Source organism: Tiliqua scincoides, chromosome 1 (assembly GCF_035046505.1).
Source record: "Tiliqua scincoides isolate rTilSci1 chromosome 1, rTilSci1.hap2, whole genome shotgun sequence".
In the NCBI taxonomy this organism is placed as follows: Eukaryota; Metazoa; Chordata; class Lepidosauria; order Squamata; family Scincidae; genus Tiliqua; species Tiliqua scincoides.
In genome coordinates, this window is record NC_089821.1 from 200,209,811 (window position 1) to 200,224,695 (window position 14,885).

Consider the following 14,885-nt stretch of genomic DNA (forward strand, 5'->3'; position numbering starts at 1 on the left):
GATTCAAGCATTAGGACCAAGAAATATTATTTCTACATGTGCGTTATGTTTACCTTTGTTATTTTGTAATAAACCATAATCTTTTATTGAAAGTTATCTTTCTCTGAGTCTCCTCTTTAAGCAAAAGGAAATTTCTCTGCATTACGCCATCTTGTTATCCGGCTTACGATCCTAATGTTCCAATAAGGGCAGTGTAATAATTCCCCTAAACAAAACAGCCCTTTTGGTAACAAGTGGGGTGCTGTGGCATCCTTGTTTCTTGTGTGTTTCGGGGTCATGCTATTGTGGCATCTCCCCATGTTTGGTGGTGGTGACTGTTGCCTTGGTACCTATTCCTAGGGGCCATCATGGGGCACCATCCCAGTGATGACCGCTCATTAGATCTGTGCCTGCCCCCACCCCTACTTGGTTCACCTTGGTGGCTCTTCTTTGAACACTGGCATTGGGGATCAGTGGATGTGGTGATTGGTTTCATGCATGGTGGGCTGACATCACACAGGCATCAGGCCCCAATCCACTGATGCTGGGTGTGTCTCGGTATCCATGGACAATGGCAATGTTACTGGGAGGGTGATGCCAGCATGGTGTTACCTGGACTCTGGTGTGTGTGTGTGTCCCCTTGTGCTGACCAGGGGATGACTGTCATCCCACTGACATTGCACTGTTGATTGAGCCATAAGACTGCATTCCTATACACACTTGTCTGGGAGTAAAGTATACTGAATTTAATGAGAGTTACTTCTGAGTAGACATTCACTGAATTCAATGAGAGTTACTTCTGAGTAGACATTCATAAGATTACACTATGATTCCCTAATAGCTTCTATGTCTTTTCTTTGCTAACTGAGCACATAGCAAAGCACACGTGCTAACTGAGCACATAGCAACGTAAAGCATAAAGCAATTTTATGTTTTCGTGCATTGCCTTACAGTTTGCATGCTATTACATTTGCAACCTTTTCTAGCATTGCAATTCATTATTTTATTCTATTCACCCTGTGTAATTTCCTAGTCCTCAATAGGACTCATGATGCAGTCCAAATCTCGGGCCCTGGTATATTCCATTAACATGTTCCTTTTTTTTGTCACCAAAGACATGGATGAAAATATTGAATAAATTGGGCTCTTCTCATTGAGTAGTATCCTCTCTCCAGCTTGAACACCTGCCTTTCAGACCTGTGTTTTGTCTTGCCTTTATCTATCCATTTGCTTATCTTCCAGTACCTGTATTAATCCCCATCTTCTCCAGCATAACTATTAATTTCCCATGTGGTGCTGTATCAAATGATTTACTGAAATCCAAATAGACTAGATCATCAGCATTTCCATAGTCTGGAAAACCCATTATCGTACATAAAAAAGATCAGATTAAACTGCAAGTATCCATAGTAGACCACTTCCATGTTGCCCCAACAGAGTGTCTTTTATTATTCTTGCCCAAGGTGAACTTAGACCTCACAGACTATTCTGTTTCCTCCACATTGTCACTCTTTGTTTCTTCGCTATCAATCATATTGATATATAATGCTCTTCTGTCCTTTTTTCTCCAGAGATAACAGATTCTTCTCAATACCATTATTCCACTCATGACTGCTATTCCTCATATACAAGCTTCCCACAGAATATTTCAGTTTTACCCCAGTAATTCAATTTCTTCCTTCTATTAATGTAGATTTTTTTACATTAGTATACCCAGTGTCTGGGTTGCCCATTTTCTCATATCTTGCACCCTAATCTTAAATCTACTTCTTTGGAAGTAAATCCCACTGATTTCAATGGTTCTTATTTCCTCATTAAGTAAGCTTTGGATCTGGATGTAATTAAATATGATTTAAGTTAAAATAATTTACAATGTAATCTGGTTTACTTAGAAATATATCCCGCTGAGTTCAATAGGGCTTACTCCATGGTAAGTGTGTTTAGGACTGCATGTATACTTGAGAGAAAGCCAAATGGAACTCAAACGCTTTTTTAAAACAAACATACATACAAATGTGGTCTGATGAAAATGTGCCTTCTTGACACAGTTTGAGCGCAATCCTAACCCCTTATGTCAGTGCTTTCCAGCACTGGCATAGCAGTGCCAATGGGACATGTGCTGCATCCTGCAGTTGGGTGTAACTCACAGAGGCCTCCTCAAAGTCAGGGAATGTTTGTTCCCTTACCTCGAAGCTGCATTGCCCTTATGTCAGTGCTGGGAAGCACTGACATAAGGGGTTAGGATTGCGCCCTTTTGATGTTAACATCTGTCTTCTCAAAATTCTTCCTGCAGGTATTCTGCCCAGGAGGACTTCATACACAAAGACCCAAGTGGAACCTGTGCCTCACCACCCCAGCAGAGAAAACAAGATAAAGAAGGGTGGGGAAGGAATCCCCTGCCACAGTGTATTGATCCTGCATTTCTATCCCATGTCTCTATTCCTGCCTCAACCCCCTCCCCCAATACTGAGCCTCCAAGAGTTAAACATGTTCACATAGGATTGGGCCATTAGACTGGGTGTTTTTGCTCAAGTGAAGCTATGCCAAAATGGGAATTTGAACCTTTCCCCACCCAGGTCCACATAAAGGTCCTGCTGTTTCCATTAGGTCAAGTTAGCCATTTATGAATGATTCTTATTATTAACAGTATTTATTTTATTAACAGTATTTATATACCGCTTTTCAACTAAAAGTTCACAAAGCGGTTTACAGAGAAAAATCAAATAACTAAATGGCTCCCTGTCCCAAAAGGGTTCACAATCTAAAAAGATGCAAAAGAATACCAGCAGACAGCCACTAGAACAGACACTACTGGAGTGAGATGGGCCAGTTACTCTCCCCCTGCTAAAAAAAGGAGCACCCACTTGAAAAAGTGCTTCTTACCCAATTAGCAGAGGTTTTTACAGGCTTGACATTGTAAAGTGTGTTTGAACCTCCCAACAGAAACATTTTTCTGTTGCTTTATTTCAAAAGACCGATGAATTGAAAAGAATTATACAATCCATTTTGTTAAATTTTTATACTCAAGGCTTTTAATTGTATAAGACTTTCAGCATCTCAGAGTTCCAGGAATACAAAGCCTCAGTGCCAGCTGTGCCAGCCGTCTCAGGTGATTTACTGAGCTTTCCTCCCTCTATTTTCCTACAATGAGAGTTCACAGTGTACCAGGATCCTATCTCCTTCTCTTTGCTTGTTCTCTCCCTTTTTCCTCCTTGGACTTACACCAGTTATACTGCTGGTGTAGGTCTGAGGAGACCCACAGGCCATCAAGAAGTTTAGAGACAAAGGGAAAATATTTTCCCTTACATCTTGCAGACCCCCTGAATACCCCCCCACCACCATAGCATGCTTCGTGCACCTCAATGTCATGGCAGGCTTAGAATTGGGCTGCTGGTCATATAATGTGCTGTTGTTGTAATGCTACTCACCATACAACTAGATCCCCAAGGATTGGGGCATTATAACTTTCCTTTAGAGCCTTGAGCTTTTCATCTAATCCTGAAAAGACTCTTTAAAATAATAATGAAGCCCTTGTGTCTCTTTTTCTGCTTCTCATGCTGAAGCTATTGATATCAATAGAAAAACATTTAGAGGAATGCCTGGCACACTGTTGTCAGACATGACATAAAAAAACAGTCTTAGATCCACTTAGGAAGTGGCAGGAAGATGGTGGTGTACTATACAGGTTGAGTCTCATTATTCACTGGTGGATGACAAGAACTGAAGTGGATGACAAAAAACACACTACAAATCAATTTAAAAAACAAAGTCCTTTTGCTCCACTGATTTCAAAACAGCCTTGCTGACCTTTTGAAATGCACACAGAGGCAATCAGTCTCTCCAGGCACTTAGGCTTCACTAGGAGGCAGCAATCCCTCCCTTCACCAGGAGCCCCAGCAAGGGGGAAAGAATGGATGATAATCACTGCCATTTAGCCTTCTTTCATAAGATTACTCAGGGGGAAGAAAGGAGTGAAGCTGGAGAGAGAATATTGATGGATTGTCAACCAGGCAGCTGTCATCTCTTGTATTACAACTGTTTTCTTTTAATTTAAAGGGCCCTTCTCATCAGCTTTGAGATGGAAAAATCTGCGGAATCTGTGGAAAATTAGGTTATACCTGTAATCACTTGCATGACTGTCTCTCTGCAACAGTAAAAAGCAGTTTTTTAAACTGTGATTTTAAAGGGATGCATTTTACCCCTTCTCCAGGGATCAGCACATTCCTTCTTATTTGCAGTGACCATTTGTGTTGAGTCAAATCCGTGTATAACAAGGTTGAACCTGTATATCAAAATAGTAAAATGGAATGATCCAGCAACATTTAGAGCCCAATCCTATGCACGTCTACTCAGGATTAAGTCCCATGATAGTCAATGGGTCTTAGTCTCCAGTAAGTGCTGATAGGATTGCAGTTGTTCTTCTGTTGTAAAGCCCAGTTAGTATTGGGCTATAAGTCTGACTGAACTCAGAATTTCTGAGTAGACATGCATAGGATTGCGCTGTAATTGCTTTTGATTCCAGCTAACTGGTTCATCAGTCTCTCATCTCCATACTGCCTTTATGCATGAAAAATGGTTATGTACAGCCATTGGCATGGGGGGGGGGGGCAAAATGCTGTTTTTCAGGGAACTGAACACTGGTGTAAGCACTCCTCCCTTCCCCTGCAGAGCCATTCAGAGCAGGCAGAGTTAAGTGGAAGAGTTGTTCCCTCCAGGAATATCAGTGCATAGAGCTTCTCTGCTGGGGAACCAATGGGGAAATAGTAATTGTTCCAGCAAGGTAGTGATTGTGGATAAATTAAAATTATGCTTCGGTTCAACTTCTCTGTTCATTGTTTCTCTGTACGAACAATTGCTTACTTCAGTTGCTTTAGCAAAGTGTGCAGTTGGCCTGTGCTGAAAGTTCAGAAAACGATTGCATAATCCTAGATGCACATCAAAGACAAACTCCTGTTGAGTTTAATAGATGAAGAGATTGTGCCCTGCAAATATAAAGTGTGCAAAGGAGGACTTTATCTCATCAGCCCAAGGGCACAATTTACTTTTATGGCTCCTCCCATTCTCTCAAAATAGAGATCCATCACCAAATGGTACATAAATGAGAAGAGAGCAAGCAGAAGAGTCAAGGTTTGCCATTTATTCATTCAAGCATGGATGAAAACAAGCAGGGTTCAACTTTGTGGGAGGGGTGGAGAAGAGAGGGAGAGAGTCTGAACTTATTGCATTAAAGCTTGGTGTTGCACTAATCTAATGAGTTTTCTAGCAAATGAGGCATGAAATATATTGCTGGGATATATACTCAGTAAAATATCCAAATTACTGCACAATGCCATTGCGTATTTTATTGTATTGGAGGAGAGGGTAGCAAATGCATTATCCTTTAGTTTGCACTATTGGTAGAAGGGGGGGGGGCACCACCCTATTTTATGAAGTGATTTGCTATCTGGGTAAGTGAATAACAAAATCATATCACTAGCCACTGAAAATCCTAATCCCCGTAAAAAGCACACACATGCATGTGCACATGCAGTGTATGCAAAATTTGCAGGCAATTTCTTTTAAAGTTTTCAATAAAGACTTTGCTTTGGTTTTTTATTTACAAGTTTGTTCTATGTTACTTCGTGACGGAAAGAAGTACAGTAGAGAACAAAAGGTACTTGTTTTCCAACATTGTCCTCCTATTACAGCCATTTTCAGCCACTATGCTGTGGCACACTGGTGTGCTGTCAACGGTCCCCAGGTGTGCTGCAGGAATTTGGGAGAGGGTCATTTATCAATAGGACCATTGAGGGATGTGAGACCCCATTGACAGCACAATGTGCCTTGTCAATTGTCAAAAAGCTGATGGTGTGCCTTGACCATTTTAGTGACTTGTTAGTGTGCCGCGAGATGAAAAAGGTTGAAAATCACTGTCCTATAATTAGGAACAAAGGCATGGCACCCTGTTGGCACATATGTAAAAAAAGTCCTCAATCACCAGTTCCTTCCTCTCTACCCAACTCCCTTCTCTTACCTGAGGAAGGGCATGGCTCAGTGGTAGAGCACCTGCTTTGCATGCTGAAAATCCCAGGCTCAGCTCCCAGGATCTCTGGGTAGAACAGGGTAAAACTCCTGCCTGAAACTTTGGACAAGCTATGTGGACGGGTTCCACATAAGGCAGCTTCCAATGCTCCTTGCTTCCCAAGGAAGGAAACTGGTCTCATGGCAACCTAGTGTGGGTTTGATGCATGCATCCCCTACTACATCATGATGAGTGATACACCCAAAATTCCTAGTGCCTGATGTGGACATATGGATTTGGATGACTTGCAATTTTCACCTCCCTGTGACATTATAGGTCTGAAAAATTATGATCGTACATTTTTCCCTCTGTGGCTTACAGTAGATTTGGAAAAGATGTTTAAATCCAGGAATGGGGAAAAGAGTGAGTTCTTTCCCTCTATGCTATAGCTTTGATCCTAATTGTAAAGTAGCTGCTGGTAGCTGCTGCTGGTAGCTGCTTTTTGAAAATGGAAAATGACATTCGGAGTGCCAGTCACAGAATTCCAATGTCATGGCTTGTTTGGCCCTGAGAAATAACAGAACCAATTGTCTGGTGCATACCTTTGGTTCCTGTGGTAATGAAAAATGGACGTATAATCTGCTTAGATTTTTTTTTTTTTAAGCAGAGGATGATCCTTTTGCAGGTGCTCACATTTAGTGGAAGCTACACACGGGTTCATGGATGTATGTCTCATAACATTAGAAATGTCCTGCTGTATCAGGTCAAAGGCTCATCTAGTCCAGCTTCCTGTATCTCATAGTGGTCCACCAGATGCCTCAGGAACCACTCAAGACAACAAGATACCTGTATCCTGTTGCCACTCCTTTGAATCTGACATTCAGAGATAAGCTACCTCTAAAACCAGAGGTTGCATACATTCATCACATCACTTGTAACCTGTGATGGATTTTTCCTCCACAAATCTGCCCAATCCCCTTTTAAAGGCATAGGCCGGGTGCCATCACATCATGTGACAAGGAGTTCTACAGATTAATTATGCCCCATCAAGCACCGTCTCCATGCTGATATGTGCTGAACATCCCTTCCCTACTCACTTGCTTACAATGTTTGGATAGACAGATGCTATATTCAGAGAGAGAGAGAGAGAGAGAGAGGTCTTCCCGTGATTTGGGATGCTGAAGGCCAGCATCCCAGATCATTGGGAGGAGCTCTTCTATAGCTCTGTTCAAACAAATGCTGTAAGGTGGAGCTACAGCATTTAAATAACTGAAAAGGGCTTTAGAGAAAAGATCAGTGTCCAAATAGTGGAAGATTTTCTCCCTACCTTTGCAACGGTATTCTAATGACACATGTTTAGTGGCTTCTGGAAAATTCTTCTAACTGAAAGTGCCAAACAAATCGTATTCATAACTCTATTGGAATGATATTATTTTAAAATATTGCAGTTGGGGATTGCTGGTGCCCCCCAGATCTTCCTATCCATTACATGAACCAGCAGAGCACATGCCCTGCCAGTGCTGCAAAAGTGTAGTAAGGTACTTTGCAACAGCGTGCCTTGGAGCAGGCCCTCAATAGGATCTGGCTGTTAATAAAGAAAAAAAAATGCGGTTTCTGCCGTCATCAAATTGAGTTTTGGGGACAGATAATACTAAACCCAGGTTATGCATATGCTATTCAAGAAGTGGAAAAACCCATTAAAACTAAGTTTATATTGGCAATGGTAAGGTACAATACTTTAGAGGTGATACCACAGTAGATTTATCTACTGTGCTAAAAACCATTGAATGAGTTATTGAAGAAACATATTGCCTGGCTTTGGGGGCCAGAGTGAGAGGTTGCCTTTAAAAGAGAGAAAGAAATCATCTCAGCTCACCACATTCTGAAATTTTATGACCCAGACGAGCAAGTGCAGATGCCAAGAGCTACACCTAAAGGCTGCTCTGTGACAGCAGCTTGAATCTGAGTGGGAAGCAGTTGCATTTGTTGGCTGTATGCATAGGCGCAAACTGAGAAGGACTGTTTGGGGAGTGTACGGGAGTGTGAGAATGTATAAAAGTGTTTGAGCAGCTTGAATTCTTATAGGCTAAGAAATGACCACAAGCATCTGGTTAATGTGAATAATGAGAAGGGTTACTGGACCACACATATTTGAGATGTAACCCCCCTTAGATAAGGTGGGCAGCCCAATCCAATTGAAATTTCCCTGCATGGATGCAGTGGGGCCAGAGCAGTTTGTGTTGCACTCTACAGGCTTTCCCCTTGCCTCAGGGAAAGCTCCAGCTGCAGCAGTGGGTCTACTTGGACCTGCGCCTACGAAATCACTGGAAGTCCCAGTGGATCAGAGTTGGTGCATCTGGCCTGGGAAGGGGATAGGATATGGGGCACACCAGCACTGCTGATCCCAGCCCCTCCTGGACCAATTTGCCCAATCCCCCTGCCCTTCCCTCACTCTATTACATCCCTCCCCATCCTCCTCCCACTCTTCCCCAACCCCTTCTCTGCCTGGTGTGGAGTTTACCTGCTCCAGCATGTGTGGAGGCCTATGCTGGTGCTGGAGGGATGGTACTGACCTTCCTGCCAGTGCTACTTTCTGCACTGTTCCAACATGCTTTACGGCACATTTTGGACAGTCCGGGCTGGCGATGTTCCGCCAGTGCAGAGGCACAATAGGGTTGTGCCATAACACAGTTTAAGCCAATCACTGAATCTGACACTGGGAAGAAACTTATAGCAAGCACACCATCATCTGGGGTCTTTGCAAGAAGATAGTCTGTGAGGCATTCAGGGGTGATGTCAAGGATTGATCAATTTGGGTCCTGGCTGAGGACCTATTCCCCCCAGAGAGCCCATTTGATCAGTCTGACTCCTGAGCCTTCAGTACTGCTGGCAGTGGTAATGCCCAATGTGGTGTCGAGGTGGCCCAGTGCATGTCTTTGCCCCAGAGCTCCCAGCACCCTGATATTGGATTTGGGGCAACTGTGGCAACCCACAGATGAACATCAGAAAGGAAGTGACAACAGCTATAAGATGTGTCAGGGGTGGAAAGCAACCTCAAGAAGTCATTGATGACCTTCATCCCTCAGGATGACTCAAGTGCAATCAGAACATAAACCAGAGGGAAGGGATTGTTTTGCTGCGTATGGGTAGTTATGTGAGTTCAGGAGAAGAGGCGCGTACTGTTATCCTAAACACTTTGAGCAAAGCTATTTTATCTGTACAAAGTGCCAAGGAATTACAATATGTTGGCTGTGCATAGGTGAAAAGCATGGCCAAACATTAAGCAAGTCAGTCCTTCCATGTGAATTTTTCAGGAACAAAAGGGCCAACATAATGTAAAGAGCTCCTGATCACACACCTTTACAATACAGGCCCTGGAATATGCTTGTAGTTGACATATGATGGTATAGGGATCAGCATTTACTGGGAGTTGTAGACACTTGCTGAGATGTCCGAGCCATGAGACCAGCTGATCCCCTTGCTTCAGGCAGCAAGCTGAGGAAAATGGCAAGCTGGCAGGGGAAACCCACCAACTCCCTCGGCCTGTTGTCCAGCAATTCTACCTCATGCCCCATTCTCTTCTCATGCATTCTCCTTGAAGTATGCGATGGGACTTACCTCATCCCCTTACATCTCTGCCACAGATGTGATGGTTTCCTGAGTACACTCAGGAAAAAAAACACCTCCTCCTTTTGGGCTCTCCAGTTGTTTCTTGTAAAGCAGGAATGAAGAGGTTCCATTCCCAGGACACTCCATGCCAGCCGCATTACAAAACATGGCAGCTGAGGAGAGAAGGATGGTGAGGCACCTGTTGGCAGGGTGAGGTGTACACTGGCATAGCAGTGGTGGATGGGTGCCAAGGTGCCAGCAAGTGGGCATCATTTAAGGTAGTGTTTGGCTTGGATTCCACCCCCTGGTTATCACTCAGGGTACTCAGAAATACTACACTTGAAACATGCAATATGTCACAGCATTATAGATAGATTTCAAAAGCACACAATTGTGTACTTCAGACATTACAGACTGACAACATGCCTCAGGTCACTGATATTGTATTCTAGCCGTTTCCAATGAGATATGACTTTGATCACATTGCCACTTGGCAACATTATCTCTAAGGGAATAGTGAAGCAAAGCAGGTTGTGCAAACAGCCAAAAGACCTTTGAAACAGAGAGATCCATCCATACCTTGCTGTCAAAGGTCATGTCTACAGGTCATGTCACAAGCAAACAAAGCTGGAGTCTGGCACATGTTGTTTGGTGGTTTCCCCCTCCCTCCCGAATGCACTGTAAATTCTCACCAATGCAGTATTTATATTTTAATTGTAACAATGAGATATACAAAAAAGCAGCTTTAGTGGCACTTGTAAAAACAAAACAAAAAAAAACCAAACAGCTGAAGAAACAAGAGTGGAAACCTGAAGATGATAGTATGGGATAGAGCTTGTAAGAAACTACTGCCCAAATGTGTTCAGTTCTGGCTGAGAAGGTGATGTGAATGCCGAGAGAAATTTTCTGTTGGAAAGCTGTAGCAGAACAATTCAAATAGGAAGGAAATGGATGGATCTATTTCATTAAATGTTGGGGCTAGACCATAACATGGGAATGGAATTTATTTTATTGTATTCCACTTAGTTGCTCTAAAAGCCCAGGCAGTACTGGCTATTTTCTCACTCCTCCATAGAGGAGAAAAGCCAAACTTCCCTTTTTAAGAAATAGCTATGTCAGAGGTGGGTTTATGCACTGTAATGTTTAGAAATCCACTTCGGGTTTTCCTAGTGGCTCTAAATTACCAGAATTTGTAGTGGTTCCAACCCAGACTTTATTCAGGACTCAAGCTCTCTCCAGGCAGGCTAGTCACGGTCTGAGAACAATGTCATGCTGTGGTAGACCTCACTCTCCATATTTGTTGCTACCCGAGCTGTTCAACAAAATACTTTGACTACTGCTCTGGTTTTTTCTGAAGGATGTTACATGCATCACAAAAACAGATTCTGGACAGACACAATTAACATTAGCTCTTCTTTCTCTGTCATTTTCATACCTATGAACTCAGCAAGAATGAACAAAATGACAGAAGTACAAAAGAAGGAGTAATTAATTTTTTTGACGATCATTGACAGCAAACTTAACCACATATTCATTATTTTTTAAATCTGATTCTACATTTATAATGCTCACCTGACTTTTATTAGACTGATATGCAATCAGACAGTTCAGGTGACCCTGAACTGGAGTCAACTCAGTTTTCGGCTCATGATGTGTAAACGAATGATAAATGGATAACTGCTTTAATCACATGCTTAGTTCTGTTTTGGAGCAATAGTTATGACAAGAGTTGGCCCAGCAGCAAAACAAATAGACTTTCTGCGCGACCCACAAATTGAAACCAGAGCTTTAAATGTTGTTCCCCTCCAGCGAAGGTTTTCTTGCCAGCATCATCTAAAAGGTCTAAGTAGCTCCCTCTCACAGCCAGTTTGGTTCAAAATAAAAAAATCTTTTGGAATATTTGCTCCAGTTAACAGAATAAATGGTCCATGAACTTTTATCTTCTGAACTATTCTGGTGCCAGAATTCAAAACTAGCTTGTTTAAACCCAGGTAAAATGCAATCAATTTCAAATCTAATCTCAGAAGTGTCAAAAGCATAGCGTCTTTGTGGTTCATCCTGTGATTTAGAATTTCATTTTCATACAAAAGTTAGCTGTTATTCCACCCCCCTCTGTTCAGCACAATGAAAATTGCATTCTGCAATAACAATAATTGCTTTTGTGGCCATTCTGCTTCATTTGGCTCTGTATCACGCATGTCAATGAGATAGTGAAATACAGAACAAGTATCATCCTTGTTTCTTATTTGATTATCACTGTGTGCTTAGAAGCCCCACGGACTGTGTCCAGTTGTGAGTCCTATGATAATTTGTTGACAAATTAGAAAGGATTCTGGAGAGATACACAAGGATAATAAATGATTTGGACAGACAGTTATTGGGGGAAAAGTGAGAGCTACAAAGTATATACAGTGGGCCCACCATATCCATGGGCGCTGTGCCTGAGGATATAATCAACTGTAAATTGAAAATGTGTTTTAAAAAATGTGCATACCCTCATTTGCCTCACACCCTGCCATTTCACAGCACGTGCCGTGTTCGCCTCACTCCCAATTTGCACTGTTTTAGTTGGCTGAGATGCACACCCCCAAACCTGCAGTTGCCTCATTTGCGCATGTTTTAACAGTTTACACAAGTTCAGGCCATGTATGCAATTTGTGCAAATTCATGCAATTTACACCAATTTATGCAATTTCTGCAAATTAACGAAATTTCTGCAAATTCACACCACTGACAAATACCAATTCATACCACTGCAAATATTTTGTCAGTGTAACATCTGCAGAATTGAACATCCGCAGATTTTAATATATGTGTGGGTTTCCAGAACCAAACCCCCACAGATACGGAGGGCCCACTGTATTTTAGTCTAAAGAAAAGTAATGTGGGTGGAGAATACAAGTGTTATCCATGTCCTACAGAAAAGGAAAAGAAGCAGAGGGCTTAAACAGTAGGATCATTTCTGAACCATGAACCAAGCAATGGAACAAACTGCCTCAGCTTTTTTCCCCAAACAGCATGGACTGCATTCTGCAATTTGTTCAGTGCAATCCTTTGTATGTTTACTGAGATGGCAGTTCATCTGTGTCCACTGAAGCCTACTCCCAAGAAAATGTGCATAGGATTGTTCTGTCAGTGCATTTTGCCCATTTCAGGTGGCTGGGTTCTTCTGTCCCTTTCAAGGTTAGTATGCTATGTTTTAGTTCTAGAAGATACAAGGTGGGAACTGGTGAAATATTTGCACAAAATCTGAGGCTAAAACCTCAACATGTAACACTTTTTATAGTTCCAATAGTTAGAGGTTCAGTTGCTGACCTTATAGCTAGTAGATACTGATGGTTCTATCTCTGATGTTCTGATTTATTATCTAATGGTTTTCAAAGATGCTTATTGTTAGTGCACACTAATGCCAACTAAAAAATCTACAGTGAATTATTGGGAGTATTGTATATGCACCCCCATATGAGTATGGTTATCAGTGATCTAGGTCAGGCATGTCCAAAGTTTTTGGCAGGAGGGCCACATTATCTCTCTGACACTGTGTCAGAAAAAAAAGAATTAATTTACATTTCAAATTTGAATAAATTTACATACGTTTACATAAATGAATATGTTAAAGATGAACTTATATGAATGAATGAAGGTCTTGCAATAGCTCAAGGCCTATAAAAGGCCTTGCACAAAGCAAGGCTGGCCTTTCCTTTTCTGCTGCTACTGCATCACAGATGTGAAACAGCAAGCAGTGGAGGGAGCCCTCATCCCACAGCTCATGCGAGAGGTCAAACAGTTGCCCTCATGCTGAGAGCAGTTGCATCGGGCCAGTGTGGGCTCTAACAAATCACTGGAGGGCCAGAGGCTCATTGGAGACTGGGGGCTCCCTGAGAGCCGCATTGAGAGGCCTCGAGGGCTGCAAGTGGCCCCAGGGCTGGGGTTTGGGCACCCCTGATCTAGGTCATTAATGTTTCACATACATACACTGACCTATTTTCTGGGACTCTTCCCCCTATTTTAAGCAAAAGAACAAGGCTCTTAGAATGGCAGATTTTTGCTGGTGCAGAAAAAGATAGTCGTGCTGGTTATCTGCCACATTTAATTTCTGTAAAGCATAGCACGAGTATTCCCAGGCTTGAAGCATGCGGGGTGTTCAGCAGGAGCACACTCATCCTCTGCATTGAAAATTAACAATACAATAATACTTTCAGACTAATCAGAGGAGGTAGTCGCAGCCGTGATGGTGTCACTCATCTTTAGCATCATAGGCACGTTTTAGAATGTGCCAGTGATACTCATGGGGCCGCATTCCATACAGCAACTGCCTTATGCAATCGACTTGCCAGATGTGGGAACGGGTGGGGTGAGGGTGGAATTGTACTTTCAGAGAGACAACAATATTTTTGTTTGTATGCTGGGAAAATGCCTGTAACAGAAGTGCTAGCTGCAGAGAAGAATTCTGGATCCTATTAAAGAACTAAGAATCAAATGCGTAATATTTGAATTATTGTTCTTTTTTAAACCCTCTGGGGCACAATCCAGCCAAAATGAAGCATTTCTAACTCCTATGGATCTCAATGAGATTAAGAACTGAGCGAATACGCAATCCTCTTGCACTGATGCAACATCAGTGGGACATGTAATGCAACCTTCAAGATGGTTTAGCAATGGTCTAGTTCTATCTTCAACCTGTCTGTAGCATGCAGTGGCACTGATTTGGGCTCTGCTGCATAACACGGACTGCCAGAACACTATGCCATAGCAGAGAGAGAGGTAAGGCAAGACCGGGTGGGCCCACAGGGGCATGTTGAGGCTGAAAGGGGGCATACAATATCGGTGGAGCTGCTGTTGCCAATATCTGCCCCCTACCCTCTCCTGACATGCACCTGGCCAGCCCTGATCACTGCCCCAATCCTCTCCCTTCCGGCCCATGACCCACTTCTGTCACCAATGTACCAGCACTGGTGGTGGCTGGGCGTTCCAGTGGTGCAGGTACATGCTGTTGCCAGCCATTTATGCAGGAGGATGTATTCCTTGTGTCATTGCTGCAGTAGCAACACCAGGCTGCCCAGAACTTCTGTCAACGGAACATGAGATCCATCAGTAGAACGACCAGATAGGATTAGGCTCTTAGTCCCATTGAGTTAAATGAAGTATGCTTGCGATTTTAACAACAACAACAACAACAACAACAACAACAACAACAACAACTTTATTTGTACCCTGTCCTTCTCCCCAAAGGGACCCAAGGCTTCTTACAATAGGTTAAAAGCAGAATTAAAACATAATTTAACAAACAGATAAA